The following is a 23064-nucleotide window of genomic DNA, read 5'->3' on the forward strand; positions in this document are numbered from 1 at the left end:
TCGTGGTAATCAGAGTATTTATGGATGCGAAGTACATTGCTCTAGCGAGCAGCACAACATCAGAAACGTACACCACTGGCCATTAAAATTGCTACACCACCAAGTTGACGTGCTACAGACGCGAAATTTAACCGACAGGAAGAACATGCTGTGATATGCAAATGATTAGCTTTTCAGAGCGTTCACACAAGGCTGGTGCCGGTGGCGACACCTACAACGTGCTGACATGAGGAAAGTTTCCTACCGATTTATCATACACAAACAGCAGCTGACCGGCGTTGCCTGGTGAAACGTTGTTTATTGCCTCGTGGAAGGAGGAGAAATGCGTACCATCACGTTTCCGACTATGATAAAGGTCGGATTGTAGTCTATCGCGATCGCGGTTTATCGTATCACGACATTGCTGCTCGCGTTGGTCGCGATCCAATGACTGTTAGCAGAATATGGAATCGGTGGGTTCAGGAGGGTGATACGGAACGCCGTGCTAGATCCCAACGGCTTCGTATCACTAGCAGTCGAGATGACAGGCATCTTATCCCCATGGCTGTAACGGATCGTGCAGCCACGTCTCAATCGCTGAGTCAACCGATGGGGACGTTTGCAAGACAACAACCATCTGCACGAACAGTTCGACGACGTTTGCAGCACCATGGACTATCAGCTCGGAGACCATGGGTGCGGTTACCCTTGACGCTGTATCACAGACAGGAGCGCCTGCGATGATGTACTCAACGATGAACCTGGGTGCACGAATGGCATAATGTCATTTTTTCGGATGAATCCAGGTTCTGTTTACAGCATCATGATGGTCGCATCCGTGTTTGGCGACATCGCGGTGAACGCACATTGGAAGTGTGTATTCGTCATCGCCATACTGGCGTATCACCCGCCGTGAAGGTTGGGGTGCCATTGGTTACACGTCTCCGTCACCTCTTGTTCGCATTGACAGCACTTTGAGCAGTGGACGTTACATTTCAGATGTGTTACGACCCGTGGCTCCACCCTTCATTCCATCCCTGCGAAACCCTATATATTATAGCAGGATAATGCACGACCGCATGTTGCAGGTCCTGTACGGGCCTTTCTGGATGCAGAAAATGTTCGACTGCTGCCCTGGCCAGCACATTCTCTAGATCTCTCACCAATTGGAAACGCCTGGTCAATGGTGGCCGAGAAACTGGCTCGTCTCAATACGCCAGTCACTACTCTTGATGAACTGCGGTATCGTGTTGAAGCTGCATCGGCAGATGTACCTGTACACGCCATCCAAGCTCTGTTTGTCAAGCAGAGCTTCGATGCCCAGGCGTATCAAGGCCGTTATTACGGCCGGAGGTGGTTGTTCTGGGTACTGATTTCTCAGGATCTATGCACCCAAACTGCGTGAAAATGTAATCACATGTCAGTTCTAGTAGAATATGTTTGTCCAATGAATACCCGTTTATCATCTGCATTTCTTTTTGGTGTAGCAATTTTAATGGCCAGTAGTGTATATTACCAGTATTTCGTAACAATGTTGTCTACATCCTCCAGTAATAAAAACAAACCATAGCATTCTGCTGCGCCTACCATACCTCCAGCGATGATGGTACATAATCACGTTAATGCCACTAGTTTGTGTGCTAGATGTCCATTGGAATGCTGGAGACAGTCCTTTGTGAACATTATTCTTACGTATGGTTCAGAACAAAACACTTGTCGGTATTGGCGCAGGTGTTTGAGGAATAGATCGCAGCTGTGGGGCAGAAAAAAATAGGTCTCAGACAAACATCCGTTTTTTACTTGCAAGTGGCTGAAAAATTGGACATATTTCCTATCTTCAGAAAAACACCCTTTGTTTATCCTGAGCTGGTATGCTCAGTGCCAGCTGCATCCCTCGAAATATACGTTGTTGTTTTCGTTAGAACACAGCTGCGGGAGGAAAACGCAAACCTTCGAAAAAAAATCAACAAAGAGTGCCTTAAATACGTAAAATTGAGGGAAATACGACTATATATGTAGAAACGCGAAAAAACTTGCAAAATTACTTAAATTTAGTGAGAATACATGGAAGTAGAGGAAAAGTTCCACGAAATGTGGGGAATGGAAGTGGGTTGTGGGAACCTGGACTCTCAAGACCCAAAAAATTTAAAAATAATGCTCTGGCTGCACTCAATTTTAAACCTCCCCCTTCCCCTGTAAACTAGGTGGGTTTCCGTACCACATACTACAAGAAAGGCGACGTAAGTATTACACAAAGGCGCCGTATTAAAGCAGGCTAAACACGGCTGTTGCCGCGCGGAGTGGCCGCATACTTTGAGGCGTGATGTCACGGACTGCGCGGCCCCTACCACCGGAGATTCTAGTCCTCCCTCGGGCATGGGTGTGTGTGTTGTTCTTAGCGTAAATTAGTTTAAGTAGTGTGTAAGTCTAGCGACCGATAATCTAAGCAGTTTGGTCCCTTAGGAATTCACACACAATTGAACGTTTGAATTATGGCTGGTCCTCACAAGCAATAATATTTTTTTAAGTATTAAGGAGAAAAACACTGCGTTTATTAAACTTAAGCCATTCACTAGAGTGTTCTATAGGAAAGAGGACTGATGTCACATGTATTATCTTTAATAGTGCAAGGGAGGCGTACTCGAGAGATGTGGCATTAGAATGATACAGTTGTATTATCCTATACATGAATTCAACTACCTAACATCAGACCAGGACTTCTTTGTGAAAGAGGTGGTGATGCTACTCTCAACAGCAACAAGACTATTACATCTCTTTTGGCTACTGATCATGGTGCTCACTCCCTCATAAGAAGTGTTGCTTCTTCGTGTGCATTTTCATGCAGTGGGGTGTGGATGGTAACTCAAAGTATCAGCTACTGAAAATATTCATGTAGTTTTTTTTTTGCTCTATTTCTTAATGAGACATAGTTTCATCCAGTAAAATCGATACTACTACTACTAATGATATGCATGACTGACATGGAAAGTGTGACTTGAAAATACATATAAAATATATTAATTTCCTAAGAAGCAGAACAGCAATCTCCAGAGTTCATTCTAGCTGGTTTATAACCAGCTCGAGAGGTGTTGCATGGAGAATGATCCGGGACACTGTCATTCCCTGACTTTATCTTACAAATGTGATAATACTGTGTGATGCCCATCCACACAGGGAAAGAGGGCCTGTCTTAATCATAAATTCTGCTCTATGGCCGATGTGCTGGAAATATGTAAATAACCTAACTGCATCGGTATAGGACGATGTATGGTATGCTTTGCTGTATATGGTCGAATGGACGTGTTGCACAGACATCTAGCTCCATTCGCAATCTATTATGAGGTGTGGTTTAGTGATGATGCAGAAACTGGGATGCATTCTGCCATGTCACAGGCTGGCTTTGAAATTACAGAACAACTGGTATATCTTGATGTTTATGGCTGGATGGATGTACTGCACAGTGATCTGCCTGCATTCAGATTCTACTATATGGTACTTGCAAAGTAGTGGAGGGCTGATTTAGTGATGATGCAGAAACTGTGAAGCATTCTGCTGTGTCATTGGTTGGTGTTGAAATTACGGAACAAGTGGTAAAATTGCTAAGCTCGATCGTGCTATCAATTGCAGTGCTTATTTCAGTACATTGTCCATATCAACTGTGTGTTCCCCACGCAGTCTGCCGACTGGTACACTATTAATTATTCCATAATGATTGACTGGCACCACTTGGCTGACATGGAGGCAGCCGTGGCAGAACACTGGATATCTGCTATTTGTCACTGTGGAGCAAGAGATTAAATGTGGTGGTAGTCATCTTCAAACAATTGTTTGGAAGTGTTCCTCAATTCTGTAAACTCATCGCATTTCCATATGCTGCGATCCCTACCACATGTTTGTATTTTTCATTAATATTTTTTCACCTATGAGATAACAGTACCTCATTTTTTTCTACTATATTATGCATGTTTTTATGTTTTTTCACCGATGACATAGCACTACCTCTTTTTATTTCTACTATGTTGTGTATGTTGTTAATGCCACCTTCAGGTGATGTCAACAGCAGAACAGTAACCACGTACATGACTGCAAAGTGAGGAAACAATGCTCTTCAAAATGAAACACAGAGACATCCGTCACTGTGGAAGATGTGATTAACTATATAGGTCATCTCCTTTCGGATAGCTGTAAGAAACACTATACAATGGCACAAGACCTTTCAGTTTCCCTATATTGTGATGTCTTCCAAATATTTGTCAATTAGGAATATCGCCTCTGTGCTTTGTTTCTACCAAGATGTGTGTTGTGGTAGATGCATAGTTTACATCATTCAATGTTCAGCTTTATATGAGAGCCAAAGTAAAGGATCGGATCATGTTAATACTGGCTTAGCAACTGACGCAGACACCAAAGTCATGGTAGATAGACAAAGTGTAGGACAGTGTACAAAGTTGTAATCATATACTGCTTCGATGTGTTAGAGCTGAAAGAACAATATATTAAACTGCTTATGAAGGGGCAATACAGGAAGCGTCTCTTGTGATTGGTAGTCTGTTGAATACAGTCTTCCTCCAGTACAGTCTACGAAACTTTACACAGATCTGTGCAAGCGACTTTGAGCAGTGGCCATATGCTCGAATGGGGTGATACATGTATATGTAATATGCTCGATGTCAACACGCAGACAGTTCTCTGAAAACTACACAAATTTTGCTCAGAAAACTAATATAAGTCGGCTGTATCTATTCTCGTGAGCCGGCTGGTGTGGCCGAGTGATTGTGGGTGCTTCAGTCTGGAACCGCGCGACCGTTACAGTCGCAGGTTCGAATCCTGCTTTGAGCATGGATGTGTGTGATATTTTTAAGTTAGTTAGGTTTAAGTAGCTCTGAGTTTTAGGGAACTGATCAGCTCAGATGTTAAGTCCCATTATGCTCACGGCCATTTTATTCTCGTGAAATCATGATTGTTTTTATTATTATCATCACAATTGTGTGTTTAAGAAACATATGTTACCATAAGTCCCATGTTATCTCATACTTCATAATCTCTAATCATAAAGTAAACACCACTTGTATTATAGCTCGTTGTGGAACATAGAAATGATAGTGTTTTTTCCCCACCATGTGAGTAGACTGCATGGAACTGGCTGTGATGATCAAACTGCTTACAAAACAAGAATGCAAGAATCTGCTGTATGATAGAAACCTTGCAGACATGTCGGTAGAGGTGTGTTATGGCGCAAAAATATCAAATGTGTGCACACAGACGGTAACTGGTTCCGATGCAACAGAAAAGAGAGATGCGCAAATATGTTATAGGAGATTCTATTGCAAGACAAGCTCTCTTGATTTGCTTCATAAACGCAGGAGTGATATAGCTTTGTTCTAGTAAATCGGGACTTCCCATAGTGTACAAAACAGCGACGTCCTCTTGAATTATAGCTTGTTGTAGTCGAACATAAACTGATAGTCTTTTTTTCCGACATTTGAGCTAATGGTGTGACAGATTGTATTCTCTAATGTTGTTTCAGGTGTCTGAAATGTTTGTAATACACACGTGCATGACAGTTTATTTTCAGGCACTGAACACAAGAGACGCTCTCAGGTCATCTGATATGTCTGTCCAGCTGAAAGAAATTGTTTAATGCAGATTTTTTTTCTTCGTGGTTTAAATTCTCGCTTTTTCTCTACTCTGTTGACGGTTTCTAAATACCGAGGACACTCTGCGGTGATCGGTAGTTTTCACAGCAAAACAGTAGAAATTATTTTTTCCCAATTTTACCCTGGGTGGACGTGTATAGGGAATGTATAGCCTGACCTCTGAATTTAGGTCACATGTAATCAGGGCAGGTGCATTTCGTTGGATGTCGAAAAATAATTAGATGGAAATTGTATCCTGCTGTTGAACATGGAAACTATACCGATTTTGCTCATAAAACTAAAAGGAAAGGCACTGTAGCTCTTTTCGTGTAAAAAACACGTTTATTATCGTTGGGATTGTGTTTTCCTTTTTAAAAGACGCTTGATTACAAGGGATACGTTGAAGTTGAATTAAAGTCTTCTCCATCACAAAACGGTGGCCACTTGCTGCCGGTTCTACTAGAGAAGTGGTGGGCGAGTTCCGTAGGAAGTAGAAGCTGTCCTTTTACACAAACAACCCACAGTCAGAGTAACCCTCATTTATCTTGTTTTTTTCTGAGGGATGCCACTGTTCCTCTCTATTACATGTGTACCTTTTGTCAGCATGATCACGCAGCAACATGCTCGTTGGGGCATATTATACTAAAGATTCTGCAACCAGATCTGTGTGAGGCTCTTTAGGACAGAGTGAGGGTTTCCTGTTTTCCAAGCATTGGACGCTTGAAAAAGCGATGTTGAGAGTTCTCTGGAACTTCGTTGTAGTTACAGGGGTGTACGGCCCTCCGAGAAATATGTTTAACAGATTGCATGAAGTGCATTGTTGTTGTCTTTTGTCCAGCTGCGACTGATTTCAACAGACTGTAGACAGTATATAAAAGTAAACGCCACCAGAATGATCTCTTTGTGGACCACCAGCAGCAAGATAGAATAGCCCCTTGTGCCTACATCTATTAAGATGAGGGAGGGATGAGGGGTGGAAGGAGGTGAGGGTAAGACATACTTCGAGTTTGTTAATTCATGAGCGCCCATTGAGGAGGACACAGCAGCAACTGCTGCCCCTCTGCAATCTTTTTGTGTCGGTTTTTGCAATGATTGTAATATTACGGTGATTTTTCCCAGTCCCCGGTACATGTGTTGCATTATGACCTGTTGATTATGAATGCTGATTTTCTTCACAGAAATTTCGATCTGTAATTAGAAATGTGATGCATTTTCCATCACTTGTGGTAGTGTGTATTGGTTATAATTACCTGGACTCCAGGATGATATTTGAGCGGGCGTCTGTAGCAAACTCTGATGTCGAACAGTGATAGATACAGTCCTCAGCTGTATGCTTACAGGTAATACACTGATTAACTTTCTCTCTGTCCAACATCAGCATCTCGTCAGTTGAAAATATTTCCCACCAAAAAAAAAACTTAAACCCCAGCCTTTTCCTTGCCAGGTTCAGGATTGAGTTTGAGTGTCTCTGCCAGTAGTTTCGAGTGGTGTGAAATTTTTTCCCAACAAGGTAGCAGCAGTGTATGGTGTCATCAATTTTTGAGCTGTTGCGATTTTCAGCAGTCCTTGTGGGGCGCTATGCGTATAGTTGTGTAATAATGCCTGATATTTGTGACTAATGATGTAACTAGGACAGATCTTTACTTCAGTTTCCCAACCAAAATAAATAAAGTACACTAACCTAATCTTTGTCTCCTGCCCTGGGCTGCCTCCATTTGTTGAGGGTGTACTTGGGCTTTCCATCCATAAGGACCAGGGTTTAAGTCCCAGAAAGGGTACCGCCATTTTTAATTTCCCGCCAGTTCCACGAAGTGGGACGTCACGACAGGCCTGTGGCGAATAAATTCCCGCCAAAATTCGAAATTCCCTCCAAAATTGGAAATTCTTGCCAAAATTCGAAATTCTCGCCAATAGGGTATGTGAGGGGAGAGGGGACAGGTGGGAGGTGGGATCATGTGGGTATCCAGGTTCAGGCTGGAGGTGGCAATGAGGGTGGGCGTGGTTGGTGGGGGGGGGGGGGGGTAAGTAATTGATCAATTTAATTAATTTGAATATCAATTTGATATCAAAATTGCACCAGAAGCCCCATTTCCCTACTACTCTCGGATTCAAAAGGCCATAAGACAAAGGTGCAGTCCCCTTTAGTGTTCCAGTAGTGTTCCATCTCTATATCAAGTAATGAAGGAAGTAAATGAAAGTGTCAGTGCTGGGATTAAAATTAAGGATGAGAGGATATCATTGATAAGATTCACTAAAGACACTGATATCAGTAAAGCTGAGAAAGAATTTGTTGTTGAATGTACTGGTATGCTGAGCACAGCCCATGTATTTAGATTAACGAAGTTATTGTGAAGAAACAGAAATCAGATTACTAATATTGGAGATCACGCAATAAACGAATTAACAAGAGCGTAGCAACAAGGTATGGCTAGAAGGCACTCTAGCACAGACAATGATAGCATTTCTCGCCAAAAGAGGTGTACTATAATCAAACATAGGCCTCAATTTGAGGACTACATTCCGGGGAATGTACGAGGGTTGGAACTTAAATAGTGGCAACTATTTATTCACAACCGATACTAATGAGATACATGTTTGCACCTGTTACTATCCTTCAAAGAAGTCACGAGAGTTGTGTAGAGCCCGTTGCCAGCGATGTGGAATGCGTAGTATAACGTTAGCAGAGCCTGATCTGTTGATGGTGCGAATGGAGCCGTCTACTGCCTGTCGAATCTCTGGAACAGTTCTGAAGCGAATGCCACGAAGTGGTTATTTCATATTCGCCCGCGCATTTTCGTGCAAAATAGTGGTTAGCACACTGGACTCTCATTCGGGAGGACGACGGTTCAATCCCGCGTCCGGCCATCCTGATTTAGGTTTCCCGTGATTTCCTTAAATCGCTCCAGGCAAATGCCAGGATGGTTCCTTTGAAAGGGTACGGTCGACTTCCTTCCCCGTCCTTCCCTAATCCGATGAGACCGATGACATCGCAGGTTTTGGTCTTTTCCCCCAAACAACTCAACTCGTGCAAAATGATAGGTGGGTTGAGCAAAAAGTGTCGCCGCTTCTTTTTCAAAGCTGGTCGCAGGTGATGCTCCAAAAACGAACAGTAATACTGTGCACTGACGGTCTGCCGTGGAGGAACGTAATGCGTTAGGATAACACCATCACAGTAGTACACGAAAATCGCCATAACTTTAGACCGCTCTATTCGCACCATCAACAGAACTTGCTCTGCTAACGGTATACTAAGCCTTCCACATCGCTGGCAACGGGTTCTACTCAACGCTGGTGACTACTTTGAAAGACAGTAACAGGTGCAAACACGTAACTCTTTTGAATCAGTTGTGAATAAGTAGTTGCAACTATTTAAGTTCCAACCCTCGAACGTGTGGATTAAATGGAAGGGGACTATGGACAGCACAAAATCTGGGGAAGAAGAGAGTCGAAGCGCTTGACACGTATGTTAACGGAAGAATGTTGAAAATTAAGTGGTCTGATAGTATAAGGAATGAGGTCCTCTGCGGACTAGGCGAGAAAAGATGGGTTAAATCGTGCAGATATTTTCATTCTGCAGCTATGGCCACATGTAAAGGAACTAGAGTAGATCGACAAAAGTAGAGCGTAATCTATTACGTGTTTGTTTCGTACATTGAGAGAGTTGCAGTTATGTTAATGAAACTCCAGTTGCGGACGCTACGGTAGAGGTACTGAAATGCGTGAGGTTTTATTGTTAAAATCACCAGGATGCAAGTTACAAGAACGGTGAATAAATATTTTACTTTCTTCAGCGATATTTCAAATCATTTGGAGGTTCACCGACAATCGTTCCTTCCATTCACGTTTAGGGAAAGGAATTCCAAATTTTATAAACGTAGATCTGACTGTGTTTCGAGAAGTAATTCCAAAATAGCAGAGAGAGTCTTACGTAAGCTGTACAGCGAAAGAGGTACAGGAACATAGCTACATAAGCGAGCAGATCTAAGCATACCAGATCCTCTTATTAGCGCGGTGTAGAACTGATACCAGGAATCCCTGTGAAACACCATAATTGACACAAGTCACGGAGCCTTAGCTCGTTTTACACGATCGACATATTTGTCTCAGTTGACTACTTGAGATAAGTGAGTCTGTTGTAGTGCCCCTGGCGTTTTATTCCTTTACTGTGTCTCATCTGTTCCATCTCTGAACGGCGAAGACGAGGTTGTGAGGGACTATAATTTCTACGAAAAATTCTAAATGTAATAACAAAATGTAGGAACAAGCAATGATAATATAGTTTATTAATGACGTAAATCGCGGACGTCATAGACAAACGCGTGACTTGGTTGGCTACGTGTGGTAGTCGTTCGTATGGAATCAGTGTCTTAATGGGTTGACATGGAGATCTGACAGAATGGCAGAAAGGAGATACCACGTTTGAACGTGCCCTTGGCCACACAGGTCTCAAATTTGTTGATGTATCAAGGCGATCTGTCCAGTCCATCTGCAATTAATGGTGTGCCACTAACAGCCACGGAACACTACACCACAACAGTGGCCGTAGAAAGATGCTAAGAGAAAGGTAACGGAGACAAGTGTCACGCCTTGTCAATGAAAATAAGTTTGAAACCAGAAAGGCAATCCTTTTCTCAGTAAATGCAGATCAGTCTCAATCATTTTCCGAGAGAGTACTGGGGGGGCAACTGCATGCAGCGGACATTTGGGGTCCGCAGCTCGTGGTCGTGCGGTAGCGTTCTCGCTTCCCGCGCCCGGGTCCCCGGGTTCGATTCCCGGCGGGGTCAGGGATTTTCTCTGCCTCGTGATGACTGGGTGTTGTGTGCTGTCCTTAGGTTAGTTAGGTTTAAGTAGTTCTAAGTTCTAGGGGACTGATGACCATAGATGTTAAGTCCCATAGTGCTCAGAGCCATTTGAACCATTTGGACATTTGGGATCGAATACATACCAAAGGGCAATACGTAACAGCGGAACATAAATCTGCACGTCTTCAGTAGTGCAGACAGTATCTGACAGTGGAGGGGGCGGGGGCAGGTTGTGCAGCGTGATGCGATGAGTCTTGATTTTGCTCTTTTCAAACGATGGAAGTCGGCGAGTGAAACATTTGCCCAATGAGATATTTAACCCGCAACGTGTGGAGGGTTTTGTTTAGGCCAGAGATGGTTCAGTTATGTTTCAGGGGGTGTTTTATGTACCACGCCGTGGCTCTGGTCACACAGGTTACGAGTGAACGTGAACGACAGAGTTTATTTCATCATTGTCGGTAATCGAGTCTTGCCCTTTCATGTACACCATCGTGATGAGTCTGCTGTGGACACACTCTCGTTTTCCAAGATGGAAGCAGCTGTGTTTGTGGCATCAACGTTCCATACCACACTTGTTAGGGGCTGCAGTTATCGACCGTGGTCCGTATTAAGCCTACTTTACACGACGACACTAGGTTACACGCAACTGCGATACCGGCCACTGCGCATGCACGACGAGCGTTTGCGCAACTCGTCGGTGAAACTGAACACTTTCGGCGTTTCCAACTTTGGCGACACTAGTTGCATGAGTTTTGAGGTTATGTGTGTTCGTGGACTGTAGACAAACTGAAATATGCAGTGAGGAACGGAGAATAATGTTCGCTTTTTGGATATCTATGCTTTGCATAGGTGTTTGCGGGATTTCAGTGATGCTGATTACAAAAATTCGCAATATATTGCTGCTCCTGGGACCTTCACGTGCAGTCAGAACACAGAAAGTTTGACAATATCTGAGATGCAGAGCAAAATTTATTAAATTAGAAGCACATATACAACTGAATTAAGAAAAATACAAGCAAATGTAAATCTAACTGTTGAAATGCTCTCGTCTACAAGACTAAAATCCCATCGTTCGAGTTGGGCGACTCTTTTTTTAAAGGAGTATTGTTGACAGGAGCGAAGGCTACACAAATCACAGTTCGTGGACTGTAGGCAAACTGAAATATGCAGTGAGGAACGGAGAATAATGTTCGCTTTTTGGATATCTATGCTTTGCATAGGTGTTTGTGGGATTTCAGTGATGCTGATTACAAAAATTCGCAATATATTGCTGCTCCTGGGACCTTCACGTGCAATCAGAACACAGAAAGTTTGACAATATCTGAGATGCAGGGCAAAATTTATTAAATTAGAAGCACATATACAACTGAATTAAGAAAAATACAAGCAAATGTAAATCTAAATGTTGGAATGCTCTCGTCTACAAGACTAAAATCCCATCGTTCGAGTTGGGTGACTCTTTTTTTAAAGGAGTATTGTTGACAGGAGCGAAGGCTACACAAATCAAGAAGCTGCATTCTTTATTCAATATTCATCTATTGAAAACGTCGCTGCGGTGCTTCCCATTCACATATGTTTGAATTTTGAAATATTGCCACTCTACAGATCTATCTGCAAGAGAGTAGTTTGCAAACCATTCTCTTGTTAATGCGGCCTGTTCGAATAATTACTGCTGTTGATGTTAATAATTATTACTGTCAACGTTAATAATTATTGGTGTTAATGAAAAAGTGTCATCACCAACTAAATCCGCATCTTATAGCATGCCGAGTGTACTCGATTGTAATGCACGCAATGTGATATGCAATTTCAGTTCTGGCGAAGTGCTTCATGCATTACAGTATCTTTATTCCTTGTCGCAAAGTTAACTCTATTTAGAAGGAACGTGAACAGTTCTGGTGACATTCTAAGATAATTAAAAGAACTTCTCGGGTCTTCCATTACAAATTATTTCAGCAAGAATGGGGAACAACCGAGCTGACGTCTTTTTTTCAACCAGTCACGAATCGAAACACGTTTCTCAATTTTTTCTTATGCAGCGATTCCACGCAACAAGCTTTAACTGCATCACAACTCGTGTGACGTGCAGATGCCAAAACTTTCATTTCAGACACGACTCAGGAACCCACAAAACGACGAAAGTGAAGTGTATACTGGTTTCGCCGTGTCGACATGAAACCATTTTCGTGCAACTCATTCCACGCAACGAATGGCGCAACCCAATGTAGTTGTGTAAACTAGGCTTTAGTATCGCTGGACCCTCGACTAGCGGCCAGCGCCGCTGGCGCCGGTCTGCGGCTCGTATCAAGTTTCTAGCAAGCTCTCGTCCACTCTTGCTCGGGGCGTCAAGTAGTAATGTGGCATAGCCTTCAGCTGATAGGAAGCAATCTCTAAGAAGGCGCTTAGTAACGTATGGCCTAAATGAGGCCTCTATAGCTATCTGTGGATACAGCCAAGAAGAATCCTGTACAACCAGTTACGTACAATATATATTATTTTTTACCAACGACTTCTAAGCATTATAGTTGTTGCAGATCCAGACCATGCAGCCAGCACCTTATCGACGTTATTGACAAACCTTGCTGAAATTTATATGTTTCTGTTTAGCATTGGCCACCAGTCAACATTGGCAACGACTCGTTCGTCGTCATCATAACAGTGTTCACAGAGCATACGCTGTTGGTTGGACACCATATAATTCCCATACTATTTTCACTAAAAATCCCTACTATTCAACATAGTCTCGCCGGCCAGGGTGGCCGAGCGGTTCTAGGGGCTACAGTCTGGAATCGCGCTACCGCTACGGTCGCAGGTTCGAATCCTGCCTCAGGCATGGGTGTGTGTGATGTCTTAGGTTAGTTAGGTTTACGTTGTTCTAAGTTCTAGGGGACTGATGACCTCAGAAGTTACGTCCCATAGTGCTCAGAGCCATTTGAACCATTTTTCAACATAATCTCCATTCAGCGCGTCGACCTTACGCCACCTTACTGGCAGCGGCTGTGTTCCCTCATGGTACCATTCTGCTGGTCGACGCCACAGCCAACGCCCTGCTGCAGTAGTAATCTACCCATCATCCACATCCATTGGGCCAAACAGATGTAAGTCGCAAGGTGCGAGATCCGGGCTGTAAGTTGGATGAGGAAGAACAGGCCCATGAAGAAAGTATTTTGAGTTCTTCTCGAGTGCACTGACTTTTGTGAAGCCTTGAGTTTTCACGGAGGAAGAGAAGTTAGTTTGCATTTCTATGTCGACGAACACACAGAAATCGATTCTTCGGTTTCCTAATGGTAGTACAATACAGTTCCGAGCTGATCGTTGCACCGTGAGTAAGGAAATCAAACAGAGTAACCCATTCAAGTTCCAGATTACTGCAGCCATAAAGAGTAGCCCATTCAAGTTCAAGAATACCGCACCCACAACTTTACTGGACGAGGGTGCGATGAACCCATATTTGATCGCCTGCGACGATGTTCGACAAAAAATTGTCACCATCAGCCTCGTAACGCTCGTTATGGTCTTCTGTTAGGCGGTGAGGAACCCAGCGGGCCCACACCTTTGAGTATCCCAACTGGTGGACGAGTGTTCAAATGATTCAAATGGCTCTAAGTACTATGGGACTTAACATCTGAGGTCATCAGTTCCCTAGAACTTAGAACTACTTAAACCTAACTAACGAAAGGACATCACACACATCCATGCCCGAGGCAGGATTCGAGCCTGCGACCGTAGCAGCAGCGCGGTTTCGGACTGAAGCGCCTAGAACCGCTCGGCCACAGCGGCCGGCTGGTGGACGAGTGTGTCAGCATTACCATTAGAGACGTCCCGCTGAGCAGCGACGTGTATGACTGTGATCCGGCACAGGCCTACATTTCAGAAGTCACAGCTGTGTGCGGCCGGCCGGCAAGCGGGAGATCGGATAGGATTGTGCGAGCTTGCTGCGATGATGATAGACGCCTCGCCCGACGACTCACCGTGCTTTCGTTCACTTCCAGGTCCCTGTAGGCACACTGCAAGCACCTATGAAAATCTGCGATGCTCTGGTTTTCCACCAAAAGGAACTCAATGACAACTCACTGCTTGGAATGCAGCTTCGCTACAAGTACCATTTTGAAGGCTACGTATAATGTCGCCAGCAATGGGAACGTCATGATACTACAGGGGCTGAAGCGGGAATGTTCCACGATGTCCCGCAAAAAAATTCCGCATTTTTCCAACCTAAGGTGGCCGAGAAAGAAAAAGGATTTCATTACATAATGAACATCCGTCTTAGCTTCCCGCAGGCTCTCTGTCCTTTTCCCTATCTATGTTACTAAACCGTTATCCGAGAACCCGATACTAGTTCCAGGTTGCCTATCTGACAGCTTCTGCATGAAACAAAAATTTAATTTCCATATTTCGCGAAATTATTGACCGAATTTAAAAATTTAAAATGATGTCTGAATCCCTCATTAAGAGCTGTGATTTTATGGTAAAAGTTTAACTCATTAAGACAAGTATTAGAGTTAGAAACTGTGTGTTTACCTTGAGGCAGAGTAACTGGCGGCTCGCAAACACCCAGACTATCTTCATCCATTATTTGAGAATGAGAGCATTTAGCGACATCCAACAAACATTGATCCCTTACAACATTTTCAGTGTTCACACAGTCAACCTTCAGTACCAGGAAATACTTTTTAATTTTCTATTTCCTTACTAGCGACTCTGTGCGCAACATACTTTGCAGACAGTACCACATATACGGTAAGGCTATCGACGGGCTGACTCCATCGATGGCCGGCCGCGGTGGCCGAGTGGTTCTAGGGGTTTCAGTCCGGAACCACGCTGCTGCTACGGTAGCAGGTTCGAATTCTGCGTCGGGCATGGATGTGTGTGAGGTACTTAGGTTAGTTAGGTTTAAATAGTTCTAAGCCTAGGGGACTGGTGACCTAAGATTTTAAGTCCCATAGTGCTCAGAGCCGTTTGAACCATTTCGCTCCATCGATGGCCCTACTCGATCTCTTTGTGAATACTGACAATAGTTGCATTCTAGTGGTCATTAAGTGTACCCCTCATTGCCAAAGATTCACCATGTTACAATTAGTGGAGAGTTGTTCCACGAACACACTAAGCAATAGTGAAAAAACATAAGATTTGCGCCATTTTGGTCTAACTGACTAGTATTAATGATTGGTTTGTCGTAGTGACATGGAAGTAGTGATTATATTTCTGCAGCCATCGTTAGAAAGTACAAGCAGTTCACGTCATTTTGTCATATTCACAAAATAAAGTTATGTGCTATGGATGGAGATTATGTGTCGTTAAGCGATGCAGTGCGACTTGTCTTGAATGAGCCACTTCGAATTTTGCCTAATCTTAGGCCTAAATTGGCCACCATGAACAAAATGTAAGAAATGGTTTTCATTACATAATTTTTCTAATAATTTGTAAGTGTTTTCATAATTAGCCAATACCTTAGACCTAAATTGGCCACCATGAACAAAATTTAAGAAATGGTTTTCATTACGTAATTTTTCTAACAGTTTGTGTTTTCATAAATAGCCAAACGTGTTGTTTTTTAATTGTATTTACCTTCTACAGCGTTATTTCTACCTTTAGCGTCCTTGGTTTCAAACATTGGATATTCGGTTACGGATACCAACAAAAATTCCTAAAAGTATAAAAAGAAATGAAACATATTGCCAACTTATTTCGATAAGTGTAGTATTTGACAGCCATTACACTACAAACCATTCACGAAACTGCCTGGTCCAAAGAAGGAAACCAGTCCGTTTCATTGGACGGACGACACAAGTTTTTATTTTTCAAATGTTTCATTAACACTGAGTTTTTATGATTTCTGTGTCTACTGTAGTGAAATACAGAGGATAACAGTCAAGTTAAACTGAAAAGAAAATATTTATCATAATATCGGAAGATTTTATTGCACGTTTTCTTTAGGTGTCACATTGATAGGAACCTTTCTCTATCACTCAATGTACCTACAAAATTATACCACTGTATGACTCAGAGCTCAGGAGATACAACGTCTTAAATATTCAGAGGTGTGGGAATGTAGCGTTTTCTTAAAATGTGACGCAGATTACATTATGAGAGCAGTTAGCGACCTACAACAAATTTTAAACGTAATTTCAGTCCTTTCCTAAACTTTTCTCGCATCCTTTAAGTCAAATATTCAACACATTACATAATTTGTAGAGTAATCAGACTTTCGAAGCTGTTTTATAAGTGAGAATTCTATTCCATACAGAGTCGAAATTCGCTGAGAGCTGTAGAGAGCGTCAGAGAAAGCGTTTATTTTTAATTCACAGAAACGTCCGTAAAGGAAGTACAAAGAACGACAACGGACGGGTTACAATAAGGAAGCGGTCAGGACTAATACCGGTTTCACGAAGAATACAGCTGCAGCCAGTAGGAAATTTGCATGTGTAAGAACGAACGGGACAAATTTGAGTGTGTTACGCGGGTCATCGCCCTCGTCGGTGCCTTTGAAGCCGTGCAGGGCCCTGGAGCGGAAGGCAGTCGTTCGATCACTGGACGGGACCGACAGTACGTCCGCCCATAGGTCGTAGGGCAACGACCGCATGCGAAGGCGATGGACCGTTCCGTTCAGCTGGTGAATCAGCGTGACAGGACCCCTACTGTGCGGATCTACAAAGTACTTCTGGCTCGATCTGAGAACGTTGCAGATACCACACGACGGGCGTCGAGGTAAGGAATGCACGATGCTGCAGCGGACTGGCGTTTTCACGTATGAGCGAGCAATGTGATGTAGTGGGCAAGGCAGCAGCTTCGAAATCGTGAGGGACGGCGGTCCAATGCCGTTCCGCCATGCAGGCTTCGTAAACCCTCCTACTTCCGTATGTCATTCCACTCAAAAGCGGACATGATTGCTTAACTGAGATAACGGGCGCAATCTTTCTCCATTCTAGTGTAATGCAAATTAGTGTTGAGTCTCTAAAGACAGCGACATGCTGTAAAACTCTCATCCCCTTACTTTACCTTCGCCGACGAATCAGTCAAGTGTTTTCCTATTACTTCAGTTCTTTTCGTTTTTACTCCTTGTCATATCTTGGTCCTAGTTCGTTAAGTAAACTCCATTTCCACTGCTTTTCATGGTATGAGTTCCTGGTTTCAAAAAGATATTTACCCTACTGTGTTACATTGTTTGAAAGGTGCTGTTAGGGCATGAATTCTCTACAGTGGCGTACACGTACGACTTTCAGCAGTTTTACTACAAGGATCGTATGAATGAATTACAGTACATCAAAAGCGTAACGTGGTGAAAGTATAACATTCATATAAAAAATCACAAAAATAAACTGAAATAAGTATGTCTAGCATCATTAATCACACTTGTGAGAAATTGTTTAAAATGATGCCCTTCAACTGACTGTTCCCAACGCTGAACGTAAGAAACAAAACATTCCGAATGTGAATGCAAAAATAAAATTAACTAGGATAGTAACACCAGGCTTGTCATACGCCTTCGAAATAACAGTTTGTTGCTCTCTGGTCAAACCTTGTGCTCTTTGAAGGCTGGTAAATCAGCCACACAATAAAGAAAATTCGGAACGTCGCTTCGTGAAGCCCTGAAAAAAATTATGACCTGCAGTTATTGAAATGTGGAGCTACAGAAGAGTGCCGGAGTTAAATGCGTTTTCTCATAATTGTTTCCTATCCTTATATTGTCCACCAATGGTATCTTCTGCATCCTCTTCTTCTTCTTCCACTCACTGTCTCCTCGGTAGCACCCATCAGAAAACAATCTCTTCTCATCCAGTGTCCAAGTCAACTACGTTTCCTCTTCCCGATTACGTTAAAAATTTTGTTCATAGTGCATTGTGATCAACCACAAATTGGTGTAGGGTACTTTTTTAAAAAGTATCGTTACTTGTTTAGAATTTCTTACAATTCATCGTTAGACTGTCTTTCTTTTTTTTTTTTTTTTCATGCTTTCATCAATACAGATTATACACTGGTTTCCTGTAAGTTGTTGTGAAGTGCCCATGTGGCGCTTTTTTATTAAATATTTCTTGCAATGAAATACATTCTCAAGGATAATTACATTTTCAGTCACAAACATTACGCTGCATTGTAAACCACTTTCATTCGGTCACAAAACAAATTTTCATGTGCACCATATGTTTTGATTTCTAGAATATGCTATAAACAAATTTTCATGTGCGCCACATGTTTAGTGTTGTGGATTGGCAAGACAGCCAACCCACTATGAGAGGAAGCCGAAAGGCACGCGTTTTAGCTCACGCAGGCTGGCGTGAGGTCTGGAACAGGTCAAGGAAATGAGACTAACAAAAAACGTACGTAGCTGCTGGAATACTTAACTTTAATCCATAAGTGGTGAACATCACTCTTGACGGTACATGTTTTGCAGCACCAATAGTAACTGGTAATGGCGCCTTGCTAGGTCGTAGCAAATGACGTAGCTGAAGGCTATGCTAACTATCGTCTCGGCAAATGAGAGCGTATTTAGTCAGTGAACCATCGCTAGCAAAGTCGGCTGTACAACTGGGGCGAGTGCTAGGAAGTCTCTCTAGACCTGCCGTGTGGCGGCGCTCGGTCTGCAATCACTGATAGTGGCGACACGCGGGTCCGACGTATACTAACGGACCGCGGCCGATTTAAAGGCTACCACCTAGCAAGTGTGGTGTCTGGCGGTGACACCACATTTAGGTTTATGGCTTATGCTATAAATCAAAACATGTGGTGCAAATGAAAGTTAGTTTTGTGAGCGAACTAACGTGGTTTACAATGCAGTGCAACGTTCGTGACTGTTAAAATACAAACGTTCTTGAGGAAGTATTTCATTGCAAGAAAACTGTTAATACAATTGCGCCACATGGACCTTTCACATCTCACAGGAAACCAATGTGTAATCTGTATTGATGAAAGCATGAAAAAACCGTCTGATGATGAACTGTAAAAGATTCGAAACCGGTAACGGTTTTTTGTATAAAGTAACCTAAAACCAATTTGTTGCTTGTTGCTGTACACCATCAACAATTTACTTTATATAAGAGCCACGGTCTCCAGACATTTCTGTATATGACAAATTTGCTTTAAAATTTTTCCTTTTTCCCCCACTCTTCTCAGCACCTCCTCATTTCTCACTTTTTCTACCCATTTTATCCCTTCCATCTTCCTACAAGCCCACATCCCCAAAGCTTCTATTCTTCTTTCTTCCTCGTTCCTCAGTGTTCATGTCTCAGTTCTGTATGATGACACACTTTGCTAGTCTCTTACTAAGGTTCTTATCTATACACCGACATAGAAGTCTCATTTTCTAATTATATGCCTTAGTTGTTCTTACTTCTTTTGCATTTATCATTTCATTTTTATATATTTTTTATTTTTATTTATTTATTTATTTTTTAATTCTCATTCCGAATTCCGCAAGGTTCCCGTGTTTACTTCTTTTAACATTCCAGTCATAGTTTTTTTGCTCTTTGCAAATATAACAATATCATCAGAAAATTTAATACATTCTCTTCTCCTACCCCCAATCCAAAGTCCTCCTTTTCATTTCAAACATTTCTGAATAATACGCTCCAAACACATGTTGAACTGTAATGGGGGGAGACAATAGCCTTGCCGCGCTCCCATTCCAATTGTGCTTTCCTCTGTCATCTCATTCCCAATCTGTACTCTTCATCTTCTGCAGTAGGCACAGGTTCAGTCTTCTATGAAATCTTCAATATTTTTACCCAGAGCAGAAATGGATGTATAATTCTTATATTTCTTGGTACTGCTGTTCTTCTCAACTGGTATCATTACTGCCCAGAAAACCTCATCTGGCCATTCACCTCTTTCGTATATCTTATTACATAGATAAGTTAAATCTTTCACACTACTGCTCCCAAGGCTCTTAAACAACTTTGTCGGTAATCCATCAGTTCCACTTGCTTTGTGATTTTTCTTGTCTCTTAAATCCCTTGCTACTTCTCCCCCAAGATACAGCATCCTTTTCTATAGCTCTCATCTCTTCTTCTAATCCAATGTCGTTTGGCTCTTGATCCACCTCATATGAGCACTCTACATATTCTTGCCCCCTTCTCAACACTTCGTCATCCCATTTCCTTCTTTCTTACATCCTATCCAGCACTGTCTTTGTTACCCATTCTTTCCTTAATCTGTCGAACTTCCTCATCCCTACATTTTCTTCAGCAGATTCCTTAATGTTTTGTCTCATCCTCTTTCATTTCTTATTTGCAATCTCTTCATTGAGGCTTCTGTCCCATTTTGTCATAAATGTGTTTTCCAAATCAGCATCATTACCTTCTTCCTATAGTCTTTCTAAGTCAAACTGCTCTCCTGGTTGTCTGCTTTTCTTTCTCTTCGGTCTTATTTGCAAGTCCGCCACCATCAAGTTGTGGTCAAATCGATGTTTGCTGCAGTGTATGCTCTAGCATTCTTTAGGCAGTTTTTGTACGTATTTTGAATGATGACATAATCAGTATGGTGACCATCGTCATTCAGTCTACATATCCATGTACATCTTCGTCTTCTGTGATGTACAAACAATTTTTTACAATCACAACAATATTTTTTTTGCAAAAATTAACCAGCCTTTCACCTGAGTCATTCCTATTTCCCAATCCAGATCTTCCAAACACTCCCTCTTTTGCCAAGTGGATACAAATACACATGTGCTTTCTTAGACTAAAATTTCGTTGAGGCCAGATTTTGATAAATAATATAGAAAGTTCTTGGTTTCCTTAAATCGAGTTTGGAGTATACACTTTCAGATTCTACTGCTACAATACAGTTTTATGATCCAACAACTGATATACACTGTCGGTTTAAAGCACATACATTGCCAGTGTCTTCAGTTAGAATATAATTTGAGACCCAGTATTTGACATACACTGTCAATTTACGGCGCATTCACTGTCACCATGCACGTGTGGTATGTAGCAGTTTGTTACGATGTTGCTTGATGCTTATCTGTAACAAGGTAATGTATGGGGCAGTTCGTTACAATTTTGCTGTAAGATGTCTATATACAGGGTAATTTGTACAATTTCACTATAACTGGAGCAATTTGTTACAATTTCATGTCACAGTGGTGATGTAAGCAATAATTTGTTACAGTTTTGCTGTAGTAATGCCACACACGGGCAGTTTGTTACAGTTTTCATTGGTTATTACCTGTAACTGAATACAAAAGATGAGTGATCCAGTTGCCAGTTTCATTGGCATATGAGATTTGAGTGGATATGCAGGATGGAGGACAAAGACAGAATCAGTAGAGAACATTCAGAACTGAGAAGAGAATGCTCTGTGGCTTGGGACGCAGTGGGACTTGGGATGTGCAAGAGAACCGTTGATTTAGAGACTTCATCTGGAGATCAGAGTTGCAATTGGCACGTCGCTATCTGTGGCAGGTGACGGCGCCCGCAGCACTCCACATGTCTGAGTGCTGAACATGGTCTTCGGCAAACTCAGCATGAGAATTAACCATTATTAGGATTAGCTATATTTTATAATCCAATGCTTTTCCCAAGTGGTTTAAAGCTCATCACGACAGAATCAGAAAAGTTAGTTGCATATGTGTTTTTCGGTATTTTGCGGATTCAGGCTATCAGTGCGTGAGCACTGTGGGATCTGTCTTCTAAGAAATGTATAGATTTCGGTCTTGTCCTATTCCCCTGAACAAGCAAATCTTTGCGGAATTTTTCACATATAAGATTACTACTGACTCATGTTAACAAGTGATAACGTTCTTGTTCCATGCATCTTTTGCGATCAAACGGATCCTGTAATAATTTGTTATTCATGCACGCTAGGAGGGAATTTTATGGTAAATAGGGGTTAATGTGAACCACTGTTTCCTTTCGTAGTTAGATGACTACTCTGTTTGTTATCTTTTGTATGGGGTGGCACCTATGTCTCTTGATTGCAAGGGGCATATCATAGTATGAAATAACTGTAATGTTTCACTGATTTTGATAAACAATATAGACAGTTTTTGAAAGTTTGGTGCAAAGTTCCAACTAATCTCGTCAACAAGTGCAGCTCAGTGTGCTGTTGTGTGAAGCATGTGTATTTTCTGAAATCCTACTGGCCAATTAGTTTATGACGATAGTGTTAATTATCCACATGTTTTTTGCACTCGGTATTATTACATGTGTGGCGGCACCACCGTTTAAAAGGCGAAAAGGTTAGTTTCGGTGCAATATTTCTGAGCACACAAGTAACAGCCAGATGTGGGCCTGTTGACAATAAGTTACGCTACCAGCGATTGCGTAGTAGAATGGAGATCTTAGGGTCATAGACCCGCTGAAAAGAGTGAACGCAGTGATTTGCAAGGCGCAGGTTACAGGCAGAAGGGGTGCACATGCCCAACCCATGTGTTATGAGTACATGACTCGGAGCGGCACATTAGCAAAACAGAGATGCACAGCCATGTATAAATAGGCGCCGGTTCACTATCAAGGCATTCAAGTGTGACAGCTCTCATGGATGGCAGGGCATGTCACACCACCGACGATACGCATCAGCAGATGGGGCGCCAGTGTTCCAGTCCACAGCAGGTCGCTGGTTCGACCCTTTGAGGCAAACACTGGGTTTGCAGCCAGCCAGCACCGGGTCACGTCATGGCTCGCTACTGTGGGTAGTCTTGTTGGCTC

This window comes from Schistocerca serialis, chromosome 6, assembly GCF_023864345.2.
Source record: "Schistocerca serialis cubense isolate TAMUIC-IGC-003099 chromosome 6, iqSchSeri2.2, whole genome shotgun sequence".
NCBI lineage: Eukaryota > Metazoa > Arthropoda > Insecta > Orthoptera > Acrididae > Schistocerca > Schistocerca serialis.